At 37.2% G+C, this 26489-nt stretch overlaps 1 protein-coding gene across 1 annotated transcript in view; it reads left to right on the top strand.

The window, feature by feature from the left end:
- HS3ST4 (heparan sulfate-glucosamine 3-sulfotransferase 4) overlaps window positions 1-26489 on the top strand; it is a 476811-nt gene that overhangs the window by 265049 nt on the left and 185273 nt on the right. The gene's annotated exons all lie outside the window — the stretch shown is intronic.

The raw sequence follows: 26489 nt of genomic DNA, 5'->3' as shown, positions 1-26489 counted from the left end.
TCATTCACAGTTCTTCATCGAACAATATTGCTGTCTCTATGTATAGTGTTCTCTTGGTTTTGCTCACTTCCCAACACATCATTTCATACATGTCTTTCCAAGCTTTTTTGAAGCCATCCTGTTTGTCATTTCTCACTGAACAGTAATATTCCATCAAAATCTTCTTCCACAGTTTGCTTAGCCATTCCCCAATTGATGGGCATACCTTTTACTTCCAATTCTTAGCCACCACAAAAAGAGCTGCTATAAATATTTTTGTACAAATAAGTCTTTTTCTCTTTTTTGGGGGGAGGTGTCTTTGGTTTACAGTTTTGATGTTATCCTCAACTACTCACTTCATATATATCTACTGTCAAATCTTGTTTCTATCTTCAAACCTTTTGTTTCCTACATGTCTCCTTTCCACTCAAACAACTACCACCCTAGTTCAGGAACTCATCCTCTTTCATCTGGCCTATTATACAGGACTTCTAAGTGGTCTTCCTTCCTCAAATTTCTCCCTACTCCAATGAATCCTCAACTCAGCTGCCAAAGTCATTCTTATAAAGCACAGATCTGACCATGTCATCCCTCTATTGAACAAATATCAGAATCTACCTATTCCACCGAGGATCAAATATGAATTTCTCTTTAAATCTCTATATAACTTGGCTTATTCTTAACTTCCCAATTTTCTAATACCTTTCTTCTATGATTCAGTTACATTGGCCTACTCTCCATTCCCCAGACATGACCCTTCATCTCCTATCTCTGTGCCTTCATATTACTATTTCTCATGCCTGAAATGCTCTCCCTTCTCCCTTCTTCCTCCTGCATTCCTTCAAGACTTAGGTCAAATCTTTTCTACAGTCCTCAGATATTACCTTCCTGCTGTTCTACAGTCCTCTCCATGAAGACTAATACCTTCCCACGGAGATTACCTTTCAGTAACTCTGTGTATCTTGAATGTACATGTATATTCCCATTGACTACGCCTTTGGAATATGTTTTTACCTTTCTTTGTACTTAGCCTTCTGTCTGACATATAGTCAGCTGCTTATTGATTGACTTATTGCAGAAGTTCATTACACTTTTTGGAATATCTAATTATTAAGCAGTTTTTCTTTACTCCGAATTTTCCTTTCTACAACTTCCACCCCTTACTCCTTTTTCTACCTTTTGGGGCTATGCAAAATCTTTCTCATGTTAATCCTCCAAAGATTTGAGGACGTCATGCCCACTCTCCCATTCTATTCTCTTTTGGAGTGTAAATTCTATTTTTTTTAACATCTCTATTTTTTCTTTTTCTTTTCTTTTCTTTTTTTCAAACAGGGCAATAAGAGTTAAGTGACTTGCCCAGGGTCACACATCTAGTAAGTGTCAAGTGTCTGAGGCTGGATTTGAACTCAGGTCTTCCTGAATCCAGGGCTCGTCTTTTATCCATTGTGCCACTTAGGTGCCCCTCTAAACATCTCTATTTCTTAAAATCAATCCTTTCATGGTATTGTTTGCAATCTTTTACCATCCTGGTTGACTTCTAGAGACGTCCCACTCTGCCATTGAGCTTCCTGAAATCTTATCCTTGATCTGAATACAACATTGCAGATATAGTCAAATAAGGCAGTGGAGACTGGTGCCCCTATATTCCTCCTTCTGTACATGGAATAATTCATTAGCCAGATTCCTATGATGTACTCCTATTCCAGATTAAACACTACCAGTTCCTTCAATGCTCCCTCATAGAATATGGTTTCCATTTCCCTCACTCTTGTACCTGCTTGAAACAAAGTGCCCAGAACTAAATTCAATGCTTGGGGACCTTCGTAGCACAGACTCTCAGCTCCACTGAGATCCTGTCATGCATTTATTGACAATGAAATCCAAGGAGACCCTCTTCTTTGTAATTAAGAGAAAATACCACCTGAAAATCTTCTAAAAGCAGCCAGAAGAGGTTCTGCTTGGAAAATATTTTTCTTAGGTATCCTGAGAGGATTATTTTATGTCCTTGTGCAAAGAAAGAAAGAAAGAAAATAAAGAAATAAATGTCATTGGGAACTGCTGTTTACTGTTAGGGAGCACATGCATACTGAACTTCATGTCTTTTAATTTGGCTAAATACTCTTATCCTCTTTGGTTTAATGTCTCAAAGAGCTTTTTTGTTCTCTTCAGTATCAAACAAAAACGTGTATGTTTCTGTTAAGTGGAAGCTCCATTCAGTTTTCTTCTGAAATTGTTTTCTTGGAAGAGCACATAGTCTAGGGGATTCAGAAATACATCAAGGCTGGGATGTGTGATTACCTTCACTGTACAGTATGAAGCTGAACAAAGGAATTCTCTTCTCTACACCTCCTCACTCTCTCCATCACACTCTTCTAGTCTGTTTCCACTGTCAGTTGTTTAGAGCTTTGGCTCTACCTTCTTAAGGTTAGGCTTCTGAGTAGAGTGCTAAGATAAGAGAGAAGCCTGTTTACCTCTCCTTGTATTCCCAACTTGTTGATGTATCTAAAGGGACTCTCCTTTGCAGAGATTCAGAGGACTGAGAGGAAGTGGAGGAGCTTCATATATATATGAGGATTCTTTCTGAAGATTTCTTTTGTGTGTGTGTGTGTGTGGGAAATGAAGGTTAAGTGACTTGCCCAGGGTCACACAGCTAGAAAGTGTCAAGTGTCTGAGGCCAGATTTGAATTCAGGTCCTCCTGCATCCAGGACCAGTGCTTTATCCATTGTGCCACCTAGCTGCCCCCAAGATTTCACTTTCTAAAAGTAAAATTACATATAATACTTTAATACTTTGAGGAACTATGATTTCATTAGTGTGAGAACTTCCTCTGTTGATAACACTTGAAACCCCTGTAGAACTATTTAGCAGAGAATCTTCAAAGAGTATTGTGGCTGAAATGTTCCACCTTCCCCCCTCCATGGCCTATCTTGCAGTGAGCCTTTCTATACTTATCAAAGCTTGACTTCAGATGAAAGATACACAGCCTATCAATTTGAAGGAATTTAAAGATAGTAAGGTGGAGCTTGAGAAACTCAGGACACATTTAGTATCATAGTGAGCTATTGGAGGAGGTCTTTAAAGGAAGTTCATGGATACAGTACATCCTAATAAATCTTATTGCAATTTAAACTTTCCCACCAAAAAATATGTTGACTCTGTTAAGTGGTTCCTGATCGAGGGAAAATTCTTGTGGCAACAGGGTTATTGTCCATCTCTCACCTGTAGCTGCTCACAAAAGTATAGGTTAAACCCAAAGGGCAATTGGAAAATGGCGAATTGTCTTGAGGATCTGAGGAAGGAATACTAGTAAGAATCTATCTTCCAGTTCCTATAAAATGGGAGGCAAGAGTCAGTCAGAAAAAAAAGGGGAAAAAAAAGAGTCAGTCAGTTACAAAGTCTCTAATAATGAACCCATGGATGTCCTGGTATTAAGGATGAGGGTTTACAATCATTAGGTTAATAAGTTTCATTTACTGTAACTTATCTTTTTAAACAATGTCCAATATGTTTTTGTTTTGTAAAAATATTTCATAATTACATGCAAAACATTTTTAACATTCAGTTTTAAGAATTTTGAGTTCTGGGGGCAGCTAGGTGGCACAGTGGATAAAGCTTCTGCCCTGGATTCAGGAGGACCTGAGTTCAAATCCGGATTCAAACACTTGACACTTACTAGCTGTGTGACCCTGGGCAAGTCACTTAAGCCTCATTGCCCCACAAAAAAACAAAACAAAACAAAACAACAAAAAAAGAATTTTGAGTTCTATTGTACACAGTAACAAAAATATTGTGCAATGATCAATTTTGATAGGTTTAACTCTTTTCAGCAATACAATGATCCAAGATAACTCCAAAGGACTCATGATGGAAAATGCTCTCCACATCCAGAAAAAAGCACTATATATTCTGAATGCAGATTGAACCATACTGTTCCTACGTTTTTTTTGAGGTTTTTCCCTTTTGTTCTAATTCTTCTTTCACAACATATGACTAATTCAGAAATATGTTTAATGTGTTTGTACATATATAACCTATATCAGATTGCTTTCTGTCTTGGGGAGGGGGGAGGGAAGGGAGGAAGGGAGAAAAATTTAGAACTAAAAATCTTATGAAAACAAATGTTGAAAACTATTTTTATACGTAACTGGAAAATAATAAAATACTTTTATGAGTTTAAAAAAAGAATTTTAAGTTCCAAATTTCCTATATCCCTTCCATGCCCCCCTATATGTTGAGAAGGTAAGCACTTTGATTTCAGTTGTACATGTGAAGTCATATAAAACATATTTCCATAGTAGCTGTGTTGCAAAAAGAAACACAAATAAGAAAAATAAAGAGTTTTAAAAGTATGCTTCACATTTATCCATAGTTCATCAGTTCTCTCTCTGGATGGGATAACATTTTTCCTTATGAATCATTTGGGATTGTCTTGGATCATTGTCTTCATCTAAGTAGCAGTCTTTCATAGTTGATTATCATTAAGATGTTGTTATTACTGTGTGTAATGTTATCTTGTTTCTTCTCACTTTGCATGAATTCATAAAAGTCTTCCCAGGTTTTTCTGAAACCATCCTGCTTGTACACAGTAGTATTCCATCACAATCATATGCCACAACTTGCTCAGCCACTCTCCAATTGATAGACATTCCCTTGATTTCTAATTCTTCACCTCCACAAAAAGAGCTGCTATAAATATTTTTGTATAAATAGATCCTTTTCCATTTTCTTTGATCTCCTTGGGATACAGATCTAAAAGTGTACAGTTTTATAGCCCTTTGAATGTAGTTCCAAATTCTTCTCCAAAATGGTTGGACAAGTTCACAACTCCACCAACAGTACATTAGCTTCCCAATTTTTCCGCATTCCCTCTAGTATTTGTCATTTGGATATTCTATCATATTAGTCAATCTGATATGTAATTGTTGATAGCTTTAACGTCTTCTTCTGAAAACTGCCTCTTCATATTTTTTATACTTCTTTTACCAAACTATTAAATGGATTTTCAAAATTTTCTTCCTTTACTCTCATTTTTTTTTGGTGAGGCAGTTGGGGTTAAGTGACTTGCCCAAGGTCACACAGCTAGTAAGTATCAAGTGTCTGAGGCCGGATTTGAACTCAGGTCCTCCTGACTCCAGGGCCGGTGCTCTATCCACTGTGCCACCTAGCTGCCCCTACTCTCATTTTTTTTTCTATTTTTTTCCTTTACCACTCCTATTTGATTTTGAAAATAATTTTTTTGTTCTTCCAGGAATTCTTGTTGTGTCTGTCCAATTTGCATTTTCTTTTCTTTGTGGCTTTGCTTGTAGTTTTTTTTTTTTACTTCATTTTCTTCTAAATTTGTGTCTTTATCTTCCTTGTCACTATAGTAGCTTTTTAATGTCAGTTTCTTTTTCATTGCTGTTCTTGTTTGTTCATTTTTCTACTGTATTTCTTGCTTTTGAACTTTTTGTTAAAGTTGGGCCCTGTTCCCAGTGGGAGGATGAGGGTCACTGACTTAAACTTTAGGCTTTTCTGCACTCCTGTTTCCAGAGCTTCAAGGAATTTCTAGGGAGTTTTCAGGGCTCCCAAGGTAATGCTATCTGGGGAGAAGGGTAGTCACTGCTCTCTTGCTCTGCACTCTGGTCCTTACCCAGAAAAGGCCCTTTGGGGCAGCTAGATGGTGCAGTGGATAGAGACCAGCTCTGAATTCAGGAGGACCTGAATTCTAATCCAGCCTCAGACACTTAACATTTACTAGCTGTGTGATCCTGGACAAGTCACTTAACTCCAATTTCCTCAGGAAGGAAGGAAGGAAGGAAGGAAAGAAAAGAAAGGTTCTTCATCTCTTGACATTGCAAGTCATATAGTCATATTTCTCCCCAGGGATTCTGCTCCCTTTGGACTGGAAGTTATACTGCTTACTCCTCAGGGCTCCTGTTCCCTTGGGATCAGAAGTGATACTGTTCTTCAGATCTTCTTATTGTTCTTCAAGGCCCCTGATCCCTTGTAACCAAAAGTGATACTGCTTCTCAGGGCGCTTGTTCCCTTGGGACCAGAAACGGTATTGGTCCTTAGTGTCTCTGATCCCTTGTGACCAAAATTGATACATCTCCCCAGGGTCCCCACTCTCTTTTGACTTAAAGTACTCTTCTCTGTCCTTGAAATGACCCAGAAGTGGGTTATAGACAATGGAGTTGCCAAATAGTATCTGCTTTTTTGTTAGTGTGCTCACAGAGGTCCCCTCTAATTTCTTTCTGACAAGTTTCCAGGTCCCCTAACTGTCTCTAACTTGAGAAATCTCAAAGTTGCTGCTGCTGCTTACACCACCATTTAATCCCACCAGTGGTGGGACTCCCAGAGATCCTCCATCTATGTGTCACAGATCTTTCTTTCTGCCCTCTTAAGTTTTCATGGGTTTTGTTGTCTCTGCCACTCCAGAATTCAATATGAGATATTATTTTAAAGTTTGGAGGAGAATGTTGGGAGAACTGAGCTGAGGGCTTTCTCTCTTCTGAAATCTTGGCTCTACTTTAACTTGAAGATTTTTGAAGTGCTTTAACTCCTATCTCAAGAAGGGAAGGGGAAAAAAGGAACAAGTATTCATTAAGTCCCTACTATGTGCTAAGTCCAGTGCTAAGTGCTTTATGGATATCTCATTTACACAGATATTATCTTAGGAATGTTAGGGCCAAAATTTAATTGGGGAGTGTTAGTTAGGTGGCTCACCCTAATATTGGGGTAAGGAAGGAGATTAACAGCCTCTTTCAAAAACAAAACAAAACAAAACAGGGTTTATTAACAAGAACAAATTTAAAACACAAGTAAGATTAGTAGTACTAGGGACAAGGGAAAAAGGAATGGGGGAAGGAACCAACCAGACTCAGCTATACCCAAAGAGCAAAATGGCTGTGCCCCATCTCTCTACCTCTCACATGCCAGAATGGAAAATAGGGAATCTCCTCCCTTCTCCTTCCCAGAAAATCCTGGGCTGCCTGCACACAGCCCCAAGCTAATTGGCTGGCAGCCCTGATTTACAGTCACATGACTTCCTTCACTGGGCTTCCACTCAGTATAATTTGGCCAGGCCCATGCAGGCATCGGCATGTGGCAATGACATGATCTGAAGCACCATGGCGGTGACTACACCATGCTGGCAAGGAGGCAGCCACGCCGGCCAGGATGCGCCATGGTGCTTCCAATTTTAGCCAAAGTTGGGGTCATAGAAACCTCAAATCACAATCAATTCTTTACATTCCCCCCTTTGTTTCATAAAAAAACATGGGGTGTTTCTTTGATGAAATAATAAATAACCAACAATAAACAAAAAACAAAAATAACAGAATATCATAACCTATGCTAACAAACATACTAATAAGAATATAGTAAAGGGATAAAGGGAAAATTTTGTCCAGGGGGCAGTCCCTCATGGGCTCGCACTTTGAAAATTTCTACAGAGGAAAAACCTCTGCAGAAAATACATATTACAGATGATGTATATAGTAATAGAAGGGAAAAAAACACAAAAAATGTACATTTAAAGTCCTTGAAATCTTGTATTCGTTGAGTGTTAAGATGCCATAAGGGGAATCTGGAATCTGGTTGTCTCTGGATACACAGCTAATAAGTGTTAAGTCTTTGAGTACAAATAGGAAAAAGATGGCCAGGGAAGGACCCTGAGTTGATGTAAAGAGCAGTCAGTTGACATGAGCTTTCCAAAAATTTAGGATGCCATAGAACTTTGAGTCAAACCTAGACTTTATTACTTACTGTTTGGCCTGGGTAAGTCACTTCTCTTTGGTTTAGTTCAGGAAATCATGAGTAATATTAGTAATGGTTTAAGTGTGGGATTGAAATATTACCCAGCATAATCTTAATACATTTTTCAAATGAAAATAAATCTTAATAATTTACTAGATGTGAACAAGGCCTAGACACCTCCCCAGGCTCAAAAGGATGTTTATTTATATTATCTGGGGGGCTTTGCAATGCTTCTAAGGCCTGTATGAAATCTTTGAGCTAGTAGGAATTAGAGATCCATGTGTCAGTTGGGAGAAAGAAGAGAGCACTGTCCCTGCAAAGGAATTTCATGGGGGTGAGGAATGACAGAGGAAGAAAGCATCTTTTCTTTGAGCTAGGTGTCATTCCTCATCTTGAACAAAGGAGGACCTTTATATCTTCTAAGATTTAGAAGGTTTTGGACTTCCCACCTTCCTTTGACTTATGAAAATCTTTTCTGCTTGGTGAAAGTACCTACACTAGGATTTGAGAACAGACTAGACATATTAAGAAAAAATAAGATTCAAGCTTCTACAGAGAACTTAGAAGATATGATATATTGAACCCAAAATAGAATTTCTTCATGAGAATCCCATTAAAGGGAAGAAGTAATTTCCCAGAAATCAGGAGCTGTGAGTTAATCACTTGACACATGTGATTTCTAAGTGTGAGCCCACTTGTTCCTGGATTCTGTATATTTTGGGTTTACATAGACTTTGGTGTCATAGACTTTTGGGGATGTTTATACCAATTTTTCTTGCTCTACCACTTTTTTTTCAGGGCAATGAGGGTTAAGTGACTTGCCCAAGGTCACACAGCTAGTAAATGTGAAGTGTCTGAGGTTGGATTTGAACTCAGGTCCTCCTGAATCCAGGGCCAGTGCTTTACCCACTGCGCCACCTAGCTGCCCCCCACTATACCACTTTTGTAATACACATTATTAAAATCTGAATAAGGTTGTATGACTAATTGTTATCAAATTTATTATCATAATGGGAAGCACATTGATTGGGGCTCATGAATTATAGCTCTAGGCAAGCTCCCAAACCATCAGTGCTACCATTATATTCATAAGGTACAAGTAGCAGCTGAGTTCTAGGGCCCATTTTGCTTGTCTCTTTAGGATGGCAAGAGAGCCCAGAGATTGTATTTCTTGTTTTTCAGTCATATCTAACTTCCTGACCCCATTTGGAGTTTTCTTGGCAAAGATACTGGAGTGGTTTGCCAATTCCTTCTTCAACTCATTCTACAGTTGGGAAACTGAGGCAAATAGGATTCAGTAATTAGCTCAATGTCACACAGCTAGCAAGTCTCTAAGGCCAAATTTAAAGTTAAGAAGACAAGTCTTTTTGCCTCAGTCCCAGCACTCTATCCACTGCACCACTTAGCTGTCTTTAGAAATTGTATGCACCACAATAATAATAGCTCAAATTTCTATTAGTAATTTATAGATTACAAAATACTCTCCATGTATTAATTTATTCAATTCTTACAATGATATTTTCAGATAAATAAAATTATTACCCCCAGCAGGTAGGTAACATGGTGCCTAAAACTTAGTACCTGAAGTCATGAGGACCTGAGTTCAAATTCTGCTTCAAGTACTTTACTAGCTATGTAACTCTTGGCAAGTCACTTAACTTCTATCTGCCTTAATTTCTCAATATGTATTATTTTTTAAAATAATAGTGTTTAGCTGTGTGACCCTGGGCAAGTCACTTAACCCCAGTTGCCTCACTAAAAAAAAAAATAGTGTTTACTTCCCAGGGTTGTGGTGAGGACAAACAGATATTTGTAAAGTGCTTTTCACACTTTAAAGCACTACATAGATAATAGCTATTATAAAAATTCCAGCTATTACTTTATAGATTAGGAAACTGTCAAGGAGTTGGAACTAAGTGATGAAGTGTGACTGCAGAGTAATAAAATCGACTGTTTAGTCAGAGATGCATGGTCCACTAATATGTATATCTGGATTAAAGGGATATTCTATGGCATGGACTGTTAACAGGTGGTCATGTCCAATCAGAGCCTGAATGAATTGCTTTATGGCAAGTTGAATGCTATCTTAGGATAAAATTTCTAAGCTCTGTAACCTGATACCTATGTATTTTACCTTGTTATATTCTAAGTAATTCCTCTTGTTGCTGATCAAGGCTTCAAACCTGGTATAGTTTAATGAGCCTTAGATTTTTAGGTTTGGGGGTTCAAGTACCAATTCTGCTAGGTGGGTTACTGTGGCAGCTATGTGAGGGTTGAATTGGAGAACAGAAGGACTGCTGGAATTATAACAGGTTGCCAGTTATGAGACAGTTCAGTAGAGTGGAGAGATCTGTGTTCAATGTGGTCTTGAAATATGGAACTGCCACTCACTGAACTCTGTGGCCAAGGACACATCACCTCATCTCTCTGAGCCTCAGTTTCTCCCTGTGGAGAGGCTGATCCCAATTCCTGCCTTGAATTTTCACCTCACTTCTACCCTGTACAAACCCTAACTCACTGTCTCCTTCCTTTTTTTACCATAACGAGGAAGGATACAGGGGCAACTAGGTGGTGCAATGAATAAAACACTGGCCCTTGATTCAGGAGGACCTGAGTTCAAATCTGGTCTGACACTTGACACTTTCTAGCTGTGTGACCGTGGGCAAGTCACTTAACCCTCATTGCCCTGCCCCCAAAAAATTCCAATAAGGAAAGATCCATTTATTCTCATGCTTCTTTTTTTAATGTTTAGAATTTTTTCCAAATTACATGTAAAAACAAATTTTGACATCAATTTTTATAACTTTGTGTTCCAACTTCTCTTCCTCCCTCTCTCCCTACCCCACCTCCCAAGAACTAAAGTAATTAAATATAAGTTATACATGAGTATACATGATGCAAAACATCTCCACATTAGCCAAGTTGTGAAAGAAAACAGACAAAAACAAAATGATTCAGATTAAGGAACTATCCAAAAAAAGTATGCATCAATCTGTTTTCAGATACAATCAGTTCTTTCTCTGTAAATGTATTGCAATTTTCATAAGTGTTTCAGAGTTATCTTGGATCATTGCATTGCTGAAAATAACCAAGTCATTCACCAACAGATCATCTTACACTATTGCTGTTATTTTGTATAAAGTACATTTCACTCTGCATCAGTTCATATAGGTTTTTCTAGGTTTTTCTGATAGCATCCTGCTCAGCATTTTTTTTTTGTTTCTGATAAAGTAACTAAGAAAAAAATAATTGTTTTAATCTGTATTCAAATACTATCAATTCCATCTCTGTAGATGGATTGCATTTTTCATAAGACCTCCGGAATTATCTTGGATCATTGCATTGCTGAAAGTAATTGAGTCATTCACAGCAGAACATCTCACAGTATTACTGTTATTTTGTAGACATTAGATTTCATGTTGCATCAGCTCATGCAGATCCCTCCAGGTCTTTCTGATAGTAACCTGCTCATCATTTTGTTTTATTGTAAAATACATTCATATAGTACTTTAAAGAGAGATTTCCTTACAATGAACCCATAAGGTTGATTATTGCAAGAGTAATAGATGACTTTTACATAGTACCTTAAACTTGACAAAGAATTTTCTTCACAATAGCCCAGCAAAATAAGTACCATACATTTTGCCATCATCATCAATCAAGCATCATCCATCGATTTTCATCATTATCCTCAGTTAGTCCTCATCATTTTCAATCTATCCTCCTTCTTTCAATCCTCCTCCTCATCTTCCTCCAATCATCATCAATCCATCAATCAATCCAATCATCATCAATCATCATCATTTTACATTACTCTTGACGCTGCTTCCAATTTTTTTTCACAATTACTATTGTTAACTATTTCTCTCTGTCCTATTCCCTTGCCATGATATTTACTCTATTTTCTATCTTCTTTTACCCTATCCCTCCTCAAAAATGTTTTGCTTCTGACTGCCCCTCCCCTGCTCTGTGCTCCTTTCTGTCACCCCTCTCTCCTTATCCCCTTCCCCTCCTACTTTCCTGCAGGGTTAGATAGATTACTCCACCCAATTGAGGGGGTATGTTATGCCCTACTTGAGCCAACTCTGATGAGATTAAGGTCTTTGAGCTAATTTTGTTGATTGTAAGACTCATTCACTTCCCCACTCCTCCCCCCACTCCATAAACCCTTTCCTGCTTCTTTCCTGTGAAATTTCACCCCTTTTCCCCTCACCCAGTGCATTCCTCTCCCCCCTCAATTTTACCCTAAAGATGTCATCATGGGGCAGCTAGGTGACACAGTGGACAAAGCACCCACCCTGAACCCAGGAGGACCTGAGCCCAAATCAGGCCTCAGACACAAGACACTCACCAACCCTGACCCCAACCCCCCCCCAAAAAAAAGATGAAGAAAAAATAAATGCTTTAGAAATATCATCCTTTCATAATCAATTCCCACCTGTGCCCTCTGTCTAAATTTATTCCTATCATCTGCCATAATACTCAGAAACCTCTTATGATTTAGACATATCTTCCCATGTAGGATAAACATTTTAACCTTTTAATATCTCTCATGATTTCTTTTTCCTGTTTACCTTTTTTATGCTTCTATAGTGTCTTGCATTTGAAAATCAAATTTTCTATTCAGTTCAGGTCTTTTCATAATGAATGCCTGAAAGTCCTCTTTTTCATTGAAATCCCATTTTTTCCCCTAAAATATTATACTCAGTTTTGCTTGGTGGGTGATTTTTGGTTGTAATCCCCATGCCTTTGCCCTCCAGAATATCATATTCCATGCCCTTCAATCCTTTGATGTAGAAGCTGATTGATCCTATGCTATGCTGACCATGGCTCCACAATATTTGAATTGTTCCTTTCTGGATGTTTGCAATATTTTCTCCTTGACCTGGGAGCTCTGGAATTTGACTATAATATTCCTGGAAGTTTTTATCTTGGGATCTTTTTCAGAAGGTGATCAGTGGATTCTTTCAACTTCTGTTTTACCTTCTGCTTCTAGAATATCAGGGCAATTTTCCCTGACAATCTCTTGAAAGATGATGTCTGAACTCTTATTTTGATCATGGTTTTCAGGTTTCAAATTATCTCTCCTGGATCAATATTCCAGGTCACCTGTTTTTCCAAAAAGATATTTCACATTGCCCTCTATTTTTTAAATTCATTTTGATTTGCTTTATTGTGTCTTGGTTTGTAATAAAGTCACTAGCTTCCATTTGTTCAATGCTAATTCTTAGGCAATTATTTTCTTCAGAGAGGTTTTCTATCTCTTTTTCCATTTGGCTTTTTAAGCTGCTTACTTTTTTCTCATGACTTTCCTGCATCACTCTCATTTCTCTTTCCTTTTCCTCTTCCTCTCTTACTTTGTCTTCACAGTCCTTTTTGAGCAACTCTACAGCCTGACACCAATTCATATTTTTCTTGGAAGCTTTGGATGTAGGAACCCTGATGTTGCTATCCTCCTCTGGGGGTACCCCTTGATCTTCCTTGTTGCTAAAGAAACTTTCTATGGTTCTCAACTTTCTCTGCTTATTCATCTTTCCTGTCTTTTACTTGACTTTTAAGTCCCTCTTACAGTGTGGCCCTACTGCCAAGCTACACTGTCCCAAGCTTCAGAGGGTCCAAGGTGTTTCCGTTTAAAGAAGGGCAGGTTTTTCTCTCACCTGACCTGTTCTCTGGTCTGAAGATAACTTCAAACCAACATGCTAATTAACCAGCTAGCAGAACTTTGTGTGTTGTGGTAGTTCTTAGGTCTGACAAGCCTGCACCCCTCCCCCACCTGAGCCTCCTGCAGTTCAAGATTTCTTCCTGGTTCACTGCTAGAGTATTACTACTGAATTCCTCCTTAATTCCCACAGACACCCCTGTATTTTTATACCCCCAGCCAGCCATTCAGCCCTCTCACCCTACTGTAAGTTTAGTTCCAGAAGATACTGGTGCTGTGGTTGATTTGGAGGCTCAGTGGTAAGTGTCTCTGGAGCAGCCTGCTTGGGGCTAGATCTGTATTGGTGTGATCAATCCTGGGGTTGGACTCTGCTCCCGTTCCAGCATGGGCCCCCTCTAAACTGTCTGTTGCTGAAAAATAATCTCAGCCTGTCTTTTTGGGGGTTCTGCTGCTCCAGGGGTTTTCTTATGGATGTTTGGGAGTAATTGTGTCAGAACCTCTGAGAATTTAATGCCTTTCTTCTGCCATCTTGGGTCTGCCTGCTGGCTACTTCCTATAGGAGGTATAGTTTGATTCTCAAAGTTGGTAGTTATCCTTCCATATTTCTTTCTATATGTTTTCCATTTCCTTATCTGTCTACATGTTGTTTTCCCTTCCCCTCTGATAGAATGTAAGCTCCTTGTTTTAATCTTTTTATCCTCAGTGCCCAGTCCTTTGGAGCATTTAACAAACACTTACTGAATAAATGAATGAATGCATATTTGCACTACTTAACTCCAGGTATATCACTGTATGTGGAAAATGCCTCACAAGCCATATTGTGTTATTTATGAATGTGTTTGTTCTTGTTAAAATATTCCAAGCAAATAGTTTAAAAGAGGTATTTTTCTTTTTCATTAATAATTGATAAGTTAACTTGTATTTTTTATACTTTGGAAAGGGATTTGCTTGCTTGGTTTTTTTGGGGAGAAGTGTTTTGTGTTAAAACAAAATATAAATTAAAACAAACAAATAAAAATAGTCTAGGCAAGAGGTGGTAAAAACCTGAATTGAAATAGTAGGTAGCAGTATGAATAGAGATAAGGAAACAATGTGAGAGATATTGTGGAGGTACCACTGCAAGGATTTTACTAATTTATCTGACATGGAAGTAAGGAAGATATAAAGTCAAAGATGACTTTGAGGTTTAAACCTGTGTTGATGGGAGGATTGTGGTACTATGGACAAGATAAAGGAAATTGGAATGTAGGGCAGGTTTTGGGGAGAAGATAATAAGTTTAGTTGTGTGTGAGTTGAGTTTGAGATTCTAGGAGGATATGAACAGAGAGACATTTTGCAAACCATTGGAAATGTGGACTAGAAATTTAGGGGAATGATCACAACAGAGATGTTGTACTCAAAATGCAGAGGGAGACCTGTTTTTGGACATAGTCAATGCAAAATAGAATTTATTTTTGCTTAACTATGCTTATCTTTTCCAAAGGCTTCCCCTCCTCTCCCTTCCTTGCCCTCCTCTTCCTTTCTTCCTTTCCCTTCCCTTCTTCCTCCCCTCTCTTCTTTCCTCTTTCCCCTTCTCCTGTTTTCAGCCTTCCCTCTCCTCCCTTGACCTTCCTTTCTCTTTTCTTCTCCTTCTCTTCCCTCCTCCCCTTATGGGGTGTGGTGGGAAATAAAGAGGAAAGAAAACAAATATTTATTCCAAAATTTTAAAAAAGCTGTGTACTTGGGGGAAGCTAGGTGGCACAGTGGATAGAGTACCAGCCCTGGATTCAGGAGCTGAACTCAGGAGGACCTGAGTTCAAATCCGGCCTCAGACCCTTGACACTTACTAGCTGTGTGACTCTGGGCAAGTCACTTAACTCCAATTGCCTCACACACACACAAAAAAGCTGTGGACTTGATAAGGACTTAGGATTGCATCCAAGCTCTTCCTTAACCTACTGGTCTGATCTTTAGCAAGTCACTTACCCTGCATAGCCTACAACAATAGCTTCCTAATGAATGTTCCTACCTCAGTCCATCCTCCTTGTAAACCAGGGATTCTGGTTTCCATGTGAGTGTGTGTGTGTGTGTGTGTGTGTGTGCGCGCACGCGCGCGTTGGCTTCCTCAAGCAGTCTAATGAAGCCAATATGCCCCATCTCAGAACACCATCTTAAAATGCATAGAATAGAATGCATAGGATTACAGAGGAAACTATATTGAAATAGTTAATTACATGTAAAATATATAACAGGTATGTAGGTATATATACATGCCTGTATTTATGTATGTATACACAAAATAGATACAGGTACACAGTGTATCTACATCTTTATTATACAACATGTATATGCACATGTGTATACATATACATACATGCATGCGATGCACATTTTATGCATGCACATATACACATTATATGTATACATGCACACGTGTGTGCAAGATACATTTTTATACATGCACATATACACATTATATGTATACATATACGCATATACATGTGCAAACATACACATTATAGGTTCATAGGCCCCCAGGCCAAGAACTTCTGCCTAAAGTATCCTTCATGATGTTGCCAGATTCATCTTCCTAATGCATTAATTTGGTCTTAGTGCTCTTCCTTTACTCAATGGTCTTCAGTAGCTCCCTCCTACTCATGAAGGAGAATGCCTTTGCCTGGCATTCAAGATCTAACACAGGTTCATCTTATGTCTTCCCTTCAAATACTGTATGTTTTAGCATAGCTGAACCATTCATTGTCCTTATCTTGCCCTATTTTTGTTTTACCTTATAGCTCTATTTACATTGCTCCCTATGATTAAAATATCCTTTCTCCCCCATTTTATTTCTTTAGTTCTTACTCATATTATATATAAAGTCCCAATCAGATGATACCTGTTGAATGAAACCTCCCCTTATCAATAACCCTCTTTCTGGTCCATGGCCTCCAAAGCACTCTGTTTGTGCCTCTCTCATATATTTATTCTGCATTATTCTTTTTTGATAGTTATCATATGTGTCTTCTGTTCTCCTCCATGATAACAGGGGCTATGACTTAATTTATTCTTTGTGTCTCCCTCTGTGCCACATAGTAGACACTTAATGTGTCTTGAATTGTCCGAGTGAGAATACCATCAGCAATGATACTTTAACAATAACAATAATAATAGTAATAGTCATCATAATGAGTTTAACATTTATGCGGTGCCTTAAGGTTTTCAAAGTATTTAGCTATATGCTCTCATTTCATCCTCATAACCCTGTGAAGTAGGTGCTATTATTGTGCCCATTTCACGGAGGAAACTGAAAGTAAGAAAAGTTTATAGGCTTTCTGATGATAGGCATCTGAGGCAGGATTTGAAGTAAGATATTCCTGACTCCAAATGCGACAGTTTTTCCATTTGACTTGCTACCTCCTTATGTGTCATTAGCCATTTTCAAAATGCATTCATGTAAACCTCAGAACAACAACCCTATGTGTCAGAATATTAGAATGTAAGAAATTCTACCTGATGCCAAACCCTATGAGGTACAGGTAGCTCAGTATTTCACCACTCCTTATCTGCTTATTATTTCTTTACAAAGATGACCTTAATGCATTTGCTTCCTTTCCTGGTAATTTGTACAAATGTAAAGAAAGTTGAGTTTCTGTCTCTGATTCTTGGAAACCCTGCTCTCTTCTCTTCCCAATTTACAGCCTTTCCTATTTACTCCTATCCTTTATTTCTTGTCATTAAGCCAGTTCCCTGTTAATGAGAAAATAGTCTCTCCGAATCCCATGATGACTCTATCAGATTTTTCATGAAAAATAACCTTGGATAAAGAGGCATGATACTCCAACTCTTTATCCCTGCTATAAAATATACATAATGACAACATGCTATACATCACCACTGTCATCCAAAATATTTGCTAAGTACCCAGCTGTGCAGGGTCTGTGTTGAGTGTCAGGCAGATGAGGATGAATGATCTTAGATCTGTTTTGTTTATGATAGGTCAATGTCCTATTGGAGGAGTGTTTGATACAAATGAATAGTAACTTTAGGATTACTGGAGATAACATCATTGGTAGCAGCATCTTGTGTTTTTATTTACAGGCTTATTTGGGATGCTTTGAATTGACAGAAAAAAAAAATCATTCCAGAGTTGATTCTTAGACCTTTTGGACAGCTCTGAAAAAAATAAATAAATAAAACTATCAGAATAGAATAGCCATTCTGCTTTATACTTGACCCCTCTCCTTGTGTGCCACAGAATCCCCATTACCTTGCTCTGTTTGCATATCAAAAGACATATTTAATTCAACTTGGCAGACAGGTATTCAACATTTACTATGTACAAGGCTTTACTATGCAAGAGTCTGAAAAAAACAACAGTCCAACTTCTCTAAAGAAATTTACAATCTAATAGGGTGTGGAAAAGACATGTACACAGATAAGTGAGATACAAGGTAGAATGTGACAAAGGCAAAGGAGAGATCTGGGGAAAGTACTCAAATAAAATTGAGGACAGAGATACTGCATTCAGTAGATAGTTTCTTTAATACCCCAAAGCAACTTAATCTCAGCATCTTTTTTTTTCCTACCTGATACTATTATTGCTCATGTTATTGCTATTGATAATAATAATAAATCACATTTATATAGCACTTTAACGTTTATAGCATGCTTTCCTCACAACTACCTTGTGAAATAGGTCTTGCAAGATTTTTTTTAAATCCCTGTTGTATAGAGGGAGTCAGAGCAGTGAAGCAATTTGCCTATAATCACACAGCTGATAAATGATGTTGGAGTAAGGATTTGAATCCAGGCCTCCCTACTCCAAGTCCAGCACTCTTTCTACTATAGTGTGACCCACCCTCTTCTACTTCTTCCAAAGCTTTCAATGATTAATTGTTGATTGATAAGATAATAACCATACTAGTAATACTAATAACAGCTAATATGTATATAGGGCTTTAAGGTCTGCAAAGTACTTTACAGATATTATGTGTTTTATTCTCTCAACAACCCTGGGATGTAGGTCTGTGGTTATTCCCATTTTACAGATGGGAAAGCTGAGGCAAAGATTTTAGTTAGTTGTTCAAGGTCATGTGATTAGTAAATGTCTGAGACTAGGTTTGAACACAGTGTAGACAGCTGCTTCTTCTTTTTTTTTTAATTTGCAGGGCAATGGGGGTTAAGTGACTTGCCCAGGGTCACACTGCTAGTAAGTGTCAAGTGTCTGAGGCCAGATTTGAACTCAGGTACTCCTGAATCCAGGGCCGGTGCTTTATCCACTGCTCCACCTAGCTTCCCCTTGTAGATAGCTTTTTTTTGTTTGTTTGTTTTTTGTTTTTTGTTTGCAGGGCAATGGGGGTTAAGTGACTTGCCCAGGGTCACACAGCTAGTAAGTGTCAAGTGTCTGAGGTCGGATTTGAACTCAGGTACTCCTGAATCCAAGGCCGATGCTTTATGCACTGCGCCACCTAGCTGCCCCCTGTAGATAGCTTTTTAAGGAAGTTTGGAACATATAAAGATGGGGATAGGTTTTTGGAAATTATGGTGGAATTTCTTGATGGTGTTGGGACTAAGGCATCTGGTTTATATCATTTAAGATTGTGTGCTGAGTGACATAACTTGTGTCATATAGCCAGATCCATAAGGCTAGGTTAAACCTCTTTCTTTACTGCTTAGCAAAAATCAGCCTTGGCAAAAATTCATAGAGAATGAAGTGGAACTTTAAGGTTCTTATATGGGAGACTTGTTCTGGGTTGCTTGACAGTCTGGCACTTTGAAGTAGGACTAATGGGTAAGATTGTAAGGAGTCAGATTTTACTTTAATATAAGGAAGTACTTTACAGAGCTGTTCAACAATGGGAGGAGCTGCAAACAGATGATAGTGTCCAAGCAGAGCCTAAGTGACTGATTACCTATCTGGGATATTTTGTCAGGAGTTATTCATATATATAATGGGGATAATAATGCTCATAGTACTGACCTCACAGAGGTTTTGTGAGGTTATAATGAAATTAAGAAGGTAAAGCATTTTGTAAACCATAACATACTACATTAATGCCAATGATGATGGTGGTGGTAGTGATGGTGATAATGATAAACAAATACCTATGTAACCTTGGAAAAGTCTCTTGACCTCACTGACCTCAGTTCCTTAGCTATACAATGGAGAGATGGCCTCTGAAGTCCCTCCTAAGTCATGACAATATGGGCATGGGAGAAACATAAATCATATACTTAGAGCTGGTAGAGACTTAGGGTTCATACCACCCAACAACTGATGTGACAGATGGCTTCTGGTATCTTAGGACTTCAATTTTATGATGGGCATCTAGCTGGCATAGTGGATAGAGTACCACTCCTGGAGCCAGGAGGACCTGAATTCAAATCCAGCCTCAGACACTTACTAGCAAGTCGCTTATCCCTGTTTGCCCTCAGTTTCCTCATCTGTAAAATCCTCATCTATAAAATGAGCTGGTGAAGGAAATGTCAAACTACTCCACTATCTTTGCCAATAAAACCCTAAATGGGGTCACAAAGTGACTTAAAAAACAATAAGTTTTGTGGCTTTAAATGTGAATCTTCATAGTCCCCCACCAAAAAGAAAAATACTGAATTTAGGGGCATAATAAATGAGTAATAGTTGCCAATTATAAAGTGTTTTCCAGTTTACAAAGTATTTATGTGTTGTTTTTCACTTGAGCCTTATGACAATGCTAATTCTGTGAGTGGCCTCCTCCCAAAATTTTTTTGTACATGTTTCATACTAACTTTTCTGGATACATCATCCCCTCATCGATAGAACATAAACACTTTGAGAACAGGACTTAGAAGAAAAGGCAAATTATTCTAGTCTGGCTTCTTGTTTTTTTGAGTTTTTTTGTCTTTGTACCCCCACCGCCTCACAGACCCCTTATGGATAGTAGTCACTTAATAAGTACTTGTTGACTGAATAAATATGATGAGCCATAGTGATATAGGTGCTATAATCCCTACCATATAGAAACAAAATGAGACCCAGACAAATTAAGCAATGCTACAGATAGTAAGTAGCAGATTCTGAGTTTGAACTTTTGTCATTAAACTCTAAGTCCAGCATGATTGCAACCCTATCATAGCTGATTCCGAATATATATTGAGTCTCATGAGATTCCATTGATCTTATAAGATAAGGGGGGAAAAAAAACAAACAAACAGTGAATTATTCAGGTTATGACTTCAGGAATCCAAAAACAACTTAGGAATTTGGTGGCATCATGTAGATAAACTACTAGTTATTGACTAAAATTGTTATGTTTCAACCAGTTGTTATGAGATAGGTAAATAGGTCTCAATATGTTGCTTTGGAATTGAATCTTAGAGAAAAATGGTGCTCCATCCAAAAAAGGCAAATTTCCCAACTCTGTCTTTCTATGTTCATTGAAGCCTAGAGGTGTCCCCTCCCACTTGGCACCAAGCTCCCTTGGAAGTTTTATTGCTGAGATGGGCAGAAGGTGTTGTTCTCACCCCCCATTTTTTAAAAGTTAGAACCTGGAATTAAATCAGGAGGAAGCTCCCAAGCTCTCAGCTGGGAACCTCATTGGATCTTGCATTTAATCTCTGGTTTCTAGTGTAAACAGCAAGGACCAGGACCTCCCTTACAGGAAAGAGGCTTTCCAAATTAGTTTCATCTGCATCATGGACTCTGAGGATTTTTGTCTATTTAGCCTGTTACCTTTGTATCCAGAGCAATGAATATGGAACAGAGAAACTCAGAGTTTCCTTACATTTCACAGGAAAGAAGTAGGTGATTATACTGTTGATCAGACTAAAGCACTCATAGATTTTGCATTTCATGCATTTTCTGAGATTTCATTTCTGTAGAGGAGTATTATTTCCCCATTCCTGTTGCCTAGCTCAAAGAATTCTCTGCTCACATCCTACAAAGGTTTAGGGACACAATGTGTTTGGAAGTATAGTTACCAAGAGTTTCTTGAGTGCAGAAAGGGGAGGCAAGAGAAAATGGCATGAGCTTTAGCTAAGTAATGGTAGCACCATAAAGTTTACAAAGCAGTTTTAAGACAGTCTGGTGCAATTATTACTATTCCTATGAATAGATGGAACATCTAGGTGGCACACCTGATAGAGCACTGAGCCTGAAGTCAGGGAGATCTGAGTTCAAATCCATTCTCAGACACTTACTAGCTATGTGAACCTGGGCAAGTCACTTATCCCTGTTTGCCTCAGTTTCCTCATCTGTAAAATGAATTGGAAGAGGAAAAGCCAAACAACTCCAGTATCTTTACCAAGAAAATCTCAAATGGAGTCACAAAAAGTTAGACATGACTGAAATGACTGAACAAAAACAAAAGCTTTCAGATGGGGACATTGAAGTTTACACTGATAAAATGACCTACCTGATGTAATATATCTAGTAAATCTTGGTTCTAGGACTCTTAAGACCAAAGTGTTTTCTTCTACACTTCTGTGTGGCCTCATGGGTTCTTTCATAGACACTGATACATAATCCTCCTATTGAAAATGCCTTTTATTGGTCTCTAAAATATTTTCATTCATTTTGTTAAATAATTCCCAGTTATATGTACAATTTTTTAACATTCATTTTTTTAAATCGAGTTTCTAAGCATAAAAAGGTAAACATGAAACAAATCATAAGAGACTCAATAAGGTTAAGCTGTATACCTTTCTATATGGGAAGATATATGTATCTTCTAAGAACTCTATCATTATTAGGGTAGTTTGAGGGATTCTACATTAAAAGATGGTGCAGGAGTGACTTGATTCTGTTAGGAAGATGTAAAAAAAAAATCGATAGCTGAGAAAGAGGGATGCCCTTGGAGAAAGGGGAAGGGAGAAGAATGGGGGAAATAATCTCATATAAAAAAGGTATGCAAGGAAGAGCTTTTACAGTGGAGGAGAAAATGGTGTTGGGAGGGGCAGATAAAGCTTGTACCTCACTCACATCTAAATTGGTTTAAAAAGGGAACACACACATAAGTGTGTTTGTATGTAGTCAGTGAATAATAGAATTCTATCTTAAACCAAAGGGAAGTACAAAAGGAAAGGGATAAGAGAAAGGGGAACAGGTTAATAAAGGAAACACAGATAAAAGAAGGCAGTGGTAAGAAGCAAAAGAGACTTTAGAAGAGGGACAGGATAAAAAGAGAGAGAAGGATAAGCAGAAGAGAACGGGATAGAGCAAAATGCAGTTAACAATCATAACTGTGAATGTGAATGGGATGAACTCAACCATAAAATGAAAGTGGATTAGAAACCAGAATCCAACAATGTTTTGCTTACAAGAAAACACACTTGAAACAAAGAGACACAAAGTTAAAATAGCCTTCACTCAGCTGGAGCTGAATCAGTTATGCTTCAGTATAGGTTAAGTGGTCATGTTTTCAGAGAAAGAAAAAATAAAAAATAGACCCAATTAAAAGATAAAAGCAAGGGAAACTGCATCTTGTTAAAAGGCATCATAGACAATGAAGTAATGCCAATGCTAAATATATATGGGGCAAAGGACATAGCATCCAAATTCTTTTTTTGTTTGCTTTTTAGTGAGGCAATTGGGGTTAAGTGACTTGCCCAGGGTCACACAGCTAGTAAGTGTTAAGTGTCTGAGGCCGGATTTGAACTCCTGACTCCAGGGCCGGTGCTCTATCCACTGTGCCACCTAGCTGCCCCGCATCCAAACTCTTAAAGAAAAATTTAAATGAGTTATAGTAACAAATAGTAAAACTATATTAGTAGGGTGGAGGGAGGGAGAAAAATTGAAACTAGAAATCTTATAAAAACAAATGTTGAAAACTATCTCTACATGTAACTGGAAAATAATAAAATACTTCTATGGAAAAAAAAAACACCTATATTAGTGGGGGACCTCAGCCTTCCCCTGTCAGAGCTAGATAAATCTAATTATAAAATAAGAAAGAAGTCAAAGAGATAAATAGAACCTTAGAAAAGGTAAATATGATAGACTTCTGGGAAAAGAAAGAATGGAAATAGACAGGACTATGCCTTATTCTTAGCTATACATGGCTCCTTCACAAAAACTGACCATGTATTAGGGCATAAAAACCTTGCGTCCAAATGGAGAAAAGTAAAAATATTTAATACAGTCTTTTCATGTCATAATACAATAAAAATTGCATTTAAGAAAGGGCCATGGAAGCATAGTTTAAATACTAATTGGAAACTAATCCAATCCTAAAAAATGAGTGGGTCAAAGGAATCAATAATTTCACTAAAGAGAATGACAATAATGAGACAGCCTTCCAAAATTTGTGGAATACAGCCAAAACAAAACTTGGAATGTTTATATCTTTAAATGGATACATCAATAAAAGAGAAATAACAGATCATGAAATTGGGAATGCAACTAAAAACACCAGAAAAAGAATAAATTAAAAATCTCCAATTAAACACCAAACACAAAATCCTGAAAATCGAAGGGGATATTCATAAAATTGAATATCAAAAATTAAGTAATAAATAAAACTGGGAGCTTCTTTTATGAAAGAAACCAATAAAAAGAAAAATGGTTAATTTTATTTTTACATAAGATAAAAAAACCCCAAATTACTAGTATCAAACAGGAAAAAGTTGAATGCAACACTAATGAAGATGAAATTGAAGTAATTATTAGGAGTTATTTTGCCAAATGACTTGCCAGTCAAACTAACAATCTAAATGAAATGGATGGATATTTATAAAAATATGAACTGCCCAATTTAAGAGAAGAGGAAATAGAATATTTAAATAACTTTATCTTAGAAAAAAGAAATTGAATAAGCCATCAATGAGCTCCCTAAGAAAAAAGAAATTCCCAGAACCAGATGTATAGACAAGTGGATTCTATCAAACATTTAAGGAAGGGACAATTATTCCCAATACTATATACAATATTTGAAAAAAAATAGGCAAAGAAGGAACCCTACCAAATTTGTTTTGTAATACAAGTATAATTTTGATACATAAACCAAGGAGAGCAAAAATAGAGAGACAACTATTGAAAAATTTTCTTAATGAATATTGGTGCAAAAATTTTAAGTAAAACACTAGCAATGAGATTACAATAACACATCACAAAGAACATACAAGGTGGGATGTATATTTGGAATGCAGGGGCAGTTCAATAATAGGAAAAGTATCAGCATAATTGACCATATCAATAACAAAAATAACATCTGTAGATGCAGAAAAAGCCTTTGACAAAGTACAACACCCATTCCTATTGAAAACACTAGAAGGTAGGGGGGCAGCTAGGTGGCACAGTGGATAAAGCACCGGCCCTGGATTAAGGAGTACTTGAGTTCAAGTCTGGCCTCAGATACTTGACACTTACTAGCTGTGTGACCTTGGGCAAGTCACTTAACCCCCATTGCCCCACAAAAACAAACAAACAAACAAAAAACCCACACTGGAAAGTAAGGCAGCTAGGTGGCAGAGTGGATAAAGTACTGGCCCTGGATTTAGGAGTACCTGAGTTCAAATCCGGCCTCAGACACTTGGCACTTACTAGCTGTGTGACCCTGGGGCAAGTCGCTTAACCCTCACTGTCTTACCCAAAAATGAAAAAGAAAAATAACAACAATAACAAAAAACACAACACACTAGAAAGCATAGGAATCAATGGAGTCTTTCTTAAGTTATAAGTAGTATCTATCTAAAACCCAGATTAAGGATTATTTGTAATAGGGATAAATTGAAGCCTTCCCAATAAAATCAGGGATGAAACAAGGATGTTCATCATCATCATCATTATGTAATATTGTCCTTTGTTAGCTATAGCAATAAGACAAAAAAATAAATAAATTGAAGGAATAAAAATAGCTAGTGGGGAAACAAAACTATCACTCTTTGAAGAATATATATATATATATATGTATATATATATGTATATATATATATATATATATATATATATATATATATAATGGTATACTTAGAGTACCCTAGAGAATCAACTAAAAACTATTTGAAACAATTAACAATTTCCATAAAGTTATAGGATATAAAATAAACCCAGTTAAGTCATCAGTATTTTTATATACTACCAACAAAACCCAGCAGCAAAATACAGAAATAGAAATTCCATTTAAAATAATTGCAAACAACACAAAATACTTGGAAGTCTACCTGCCAAGAGAAACCCAGGAATTTTATGAACAAAGTTATAAAACACATTTCACATAAATAAAGACAACTCTAAACTATTAGAGAAAATTAATTGTTCATGAGTAGGATAAGCCAATATAATAAAAATGACAATTCTACCTAAGTTAATTTACTTATTCAGTGACATATCAATCAAACTACCAAAGAATTATTTTATAGAGTTAGAAAAAATAATAACAAAATTCAGCTGGAAGAACAAAAGTTTAAGAATATCAAGGGGATCAATGAAAACAAATGCTAAGGCAGCCTGGCACTTCTAGATTTTAAACTATATTATAAAGTGGTAAAAAAAAAACAATCTGATACTAGCTAAGAAATAGACCAATAGATCAGTAAAATAGATTGGATGCACAATGCACAATAGTAAATTTACAGTCATATAGTGTTTAATAAATCCAAAGATCAAAGCTTTTGGGACAAGATCTCACTAATAAAAATTTCTTGGAAAACTGGAAAGCAGTTTGGTAATATGTAAATATAGACCAATACTTCACATCATATACCAATTTAAAGTCAAAATGGGCACATGATTTAGACATAAAGGGTGATATCATGAGCAAATTAGAGGAGCATGGAAAATTTTACCTGCCATATCTATGGATAAGGGAAGAATTTGTGACAAAACAAGAGATGGAGAACATTACAGGAAAATGGATAATTTTGATTACATTAAATTTAAAAGATTTTGCCCAAACAAAACCAATCCAGCCAAGATTAGAAGGAAAGCAGGAAAGTGGGGCAACTATTTACAGCAAGTTTCTCTGATAAATGCCTCATTTCTTAGCCAAATTTGTAAAAATAATAGCAATTCCCCAGTTGATAAATGGTAAAATAAAAATGTTTTCAGAAGAAGAAATTAAATCTATCAACAATCAGATAAAAACCCTCTAAAGGACTACTAATTAGAAGAATGCAAATTAAAACAACTCTGATATACCACCTTGTACCTATCAGATT

The sequence above is a fragment of the Dromiciops gliroides genome, chromosome 1 (assembly GCF_019393635.1).
Source record: "Dromiciops gliroides isolate mDroGli1 chromosome 1, mDroGli1.pri, whole genome shotgun sequence".
Taxonomy (NCBI): Eukaryota; Metazoa; Chordata; class Mammalia; order Microbiotheria; family Microbiotheriidae; genus Dromiciops; species Dromiciops gliroides.
The sequence above is the reverse complement of the archived record's forward strand: the minus strand, read 5'-3'. Positions and strand labels throughout refer to the sequence as shown.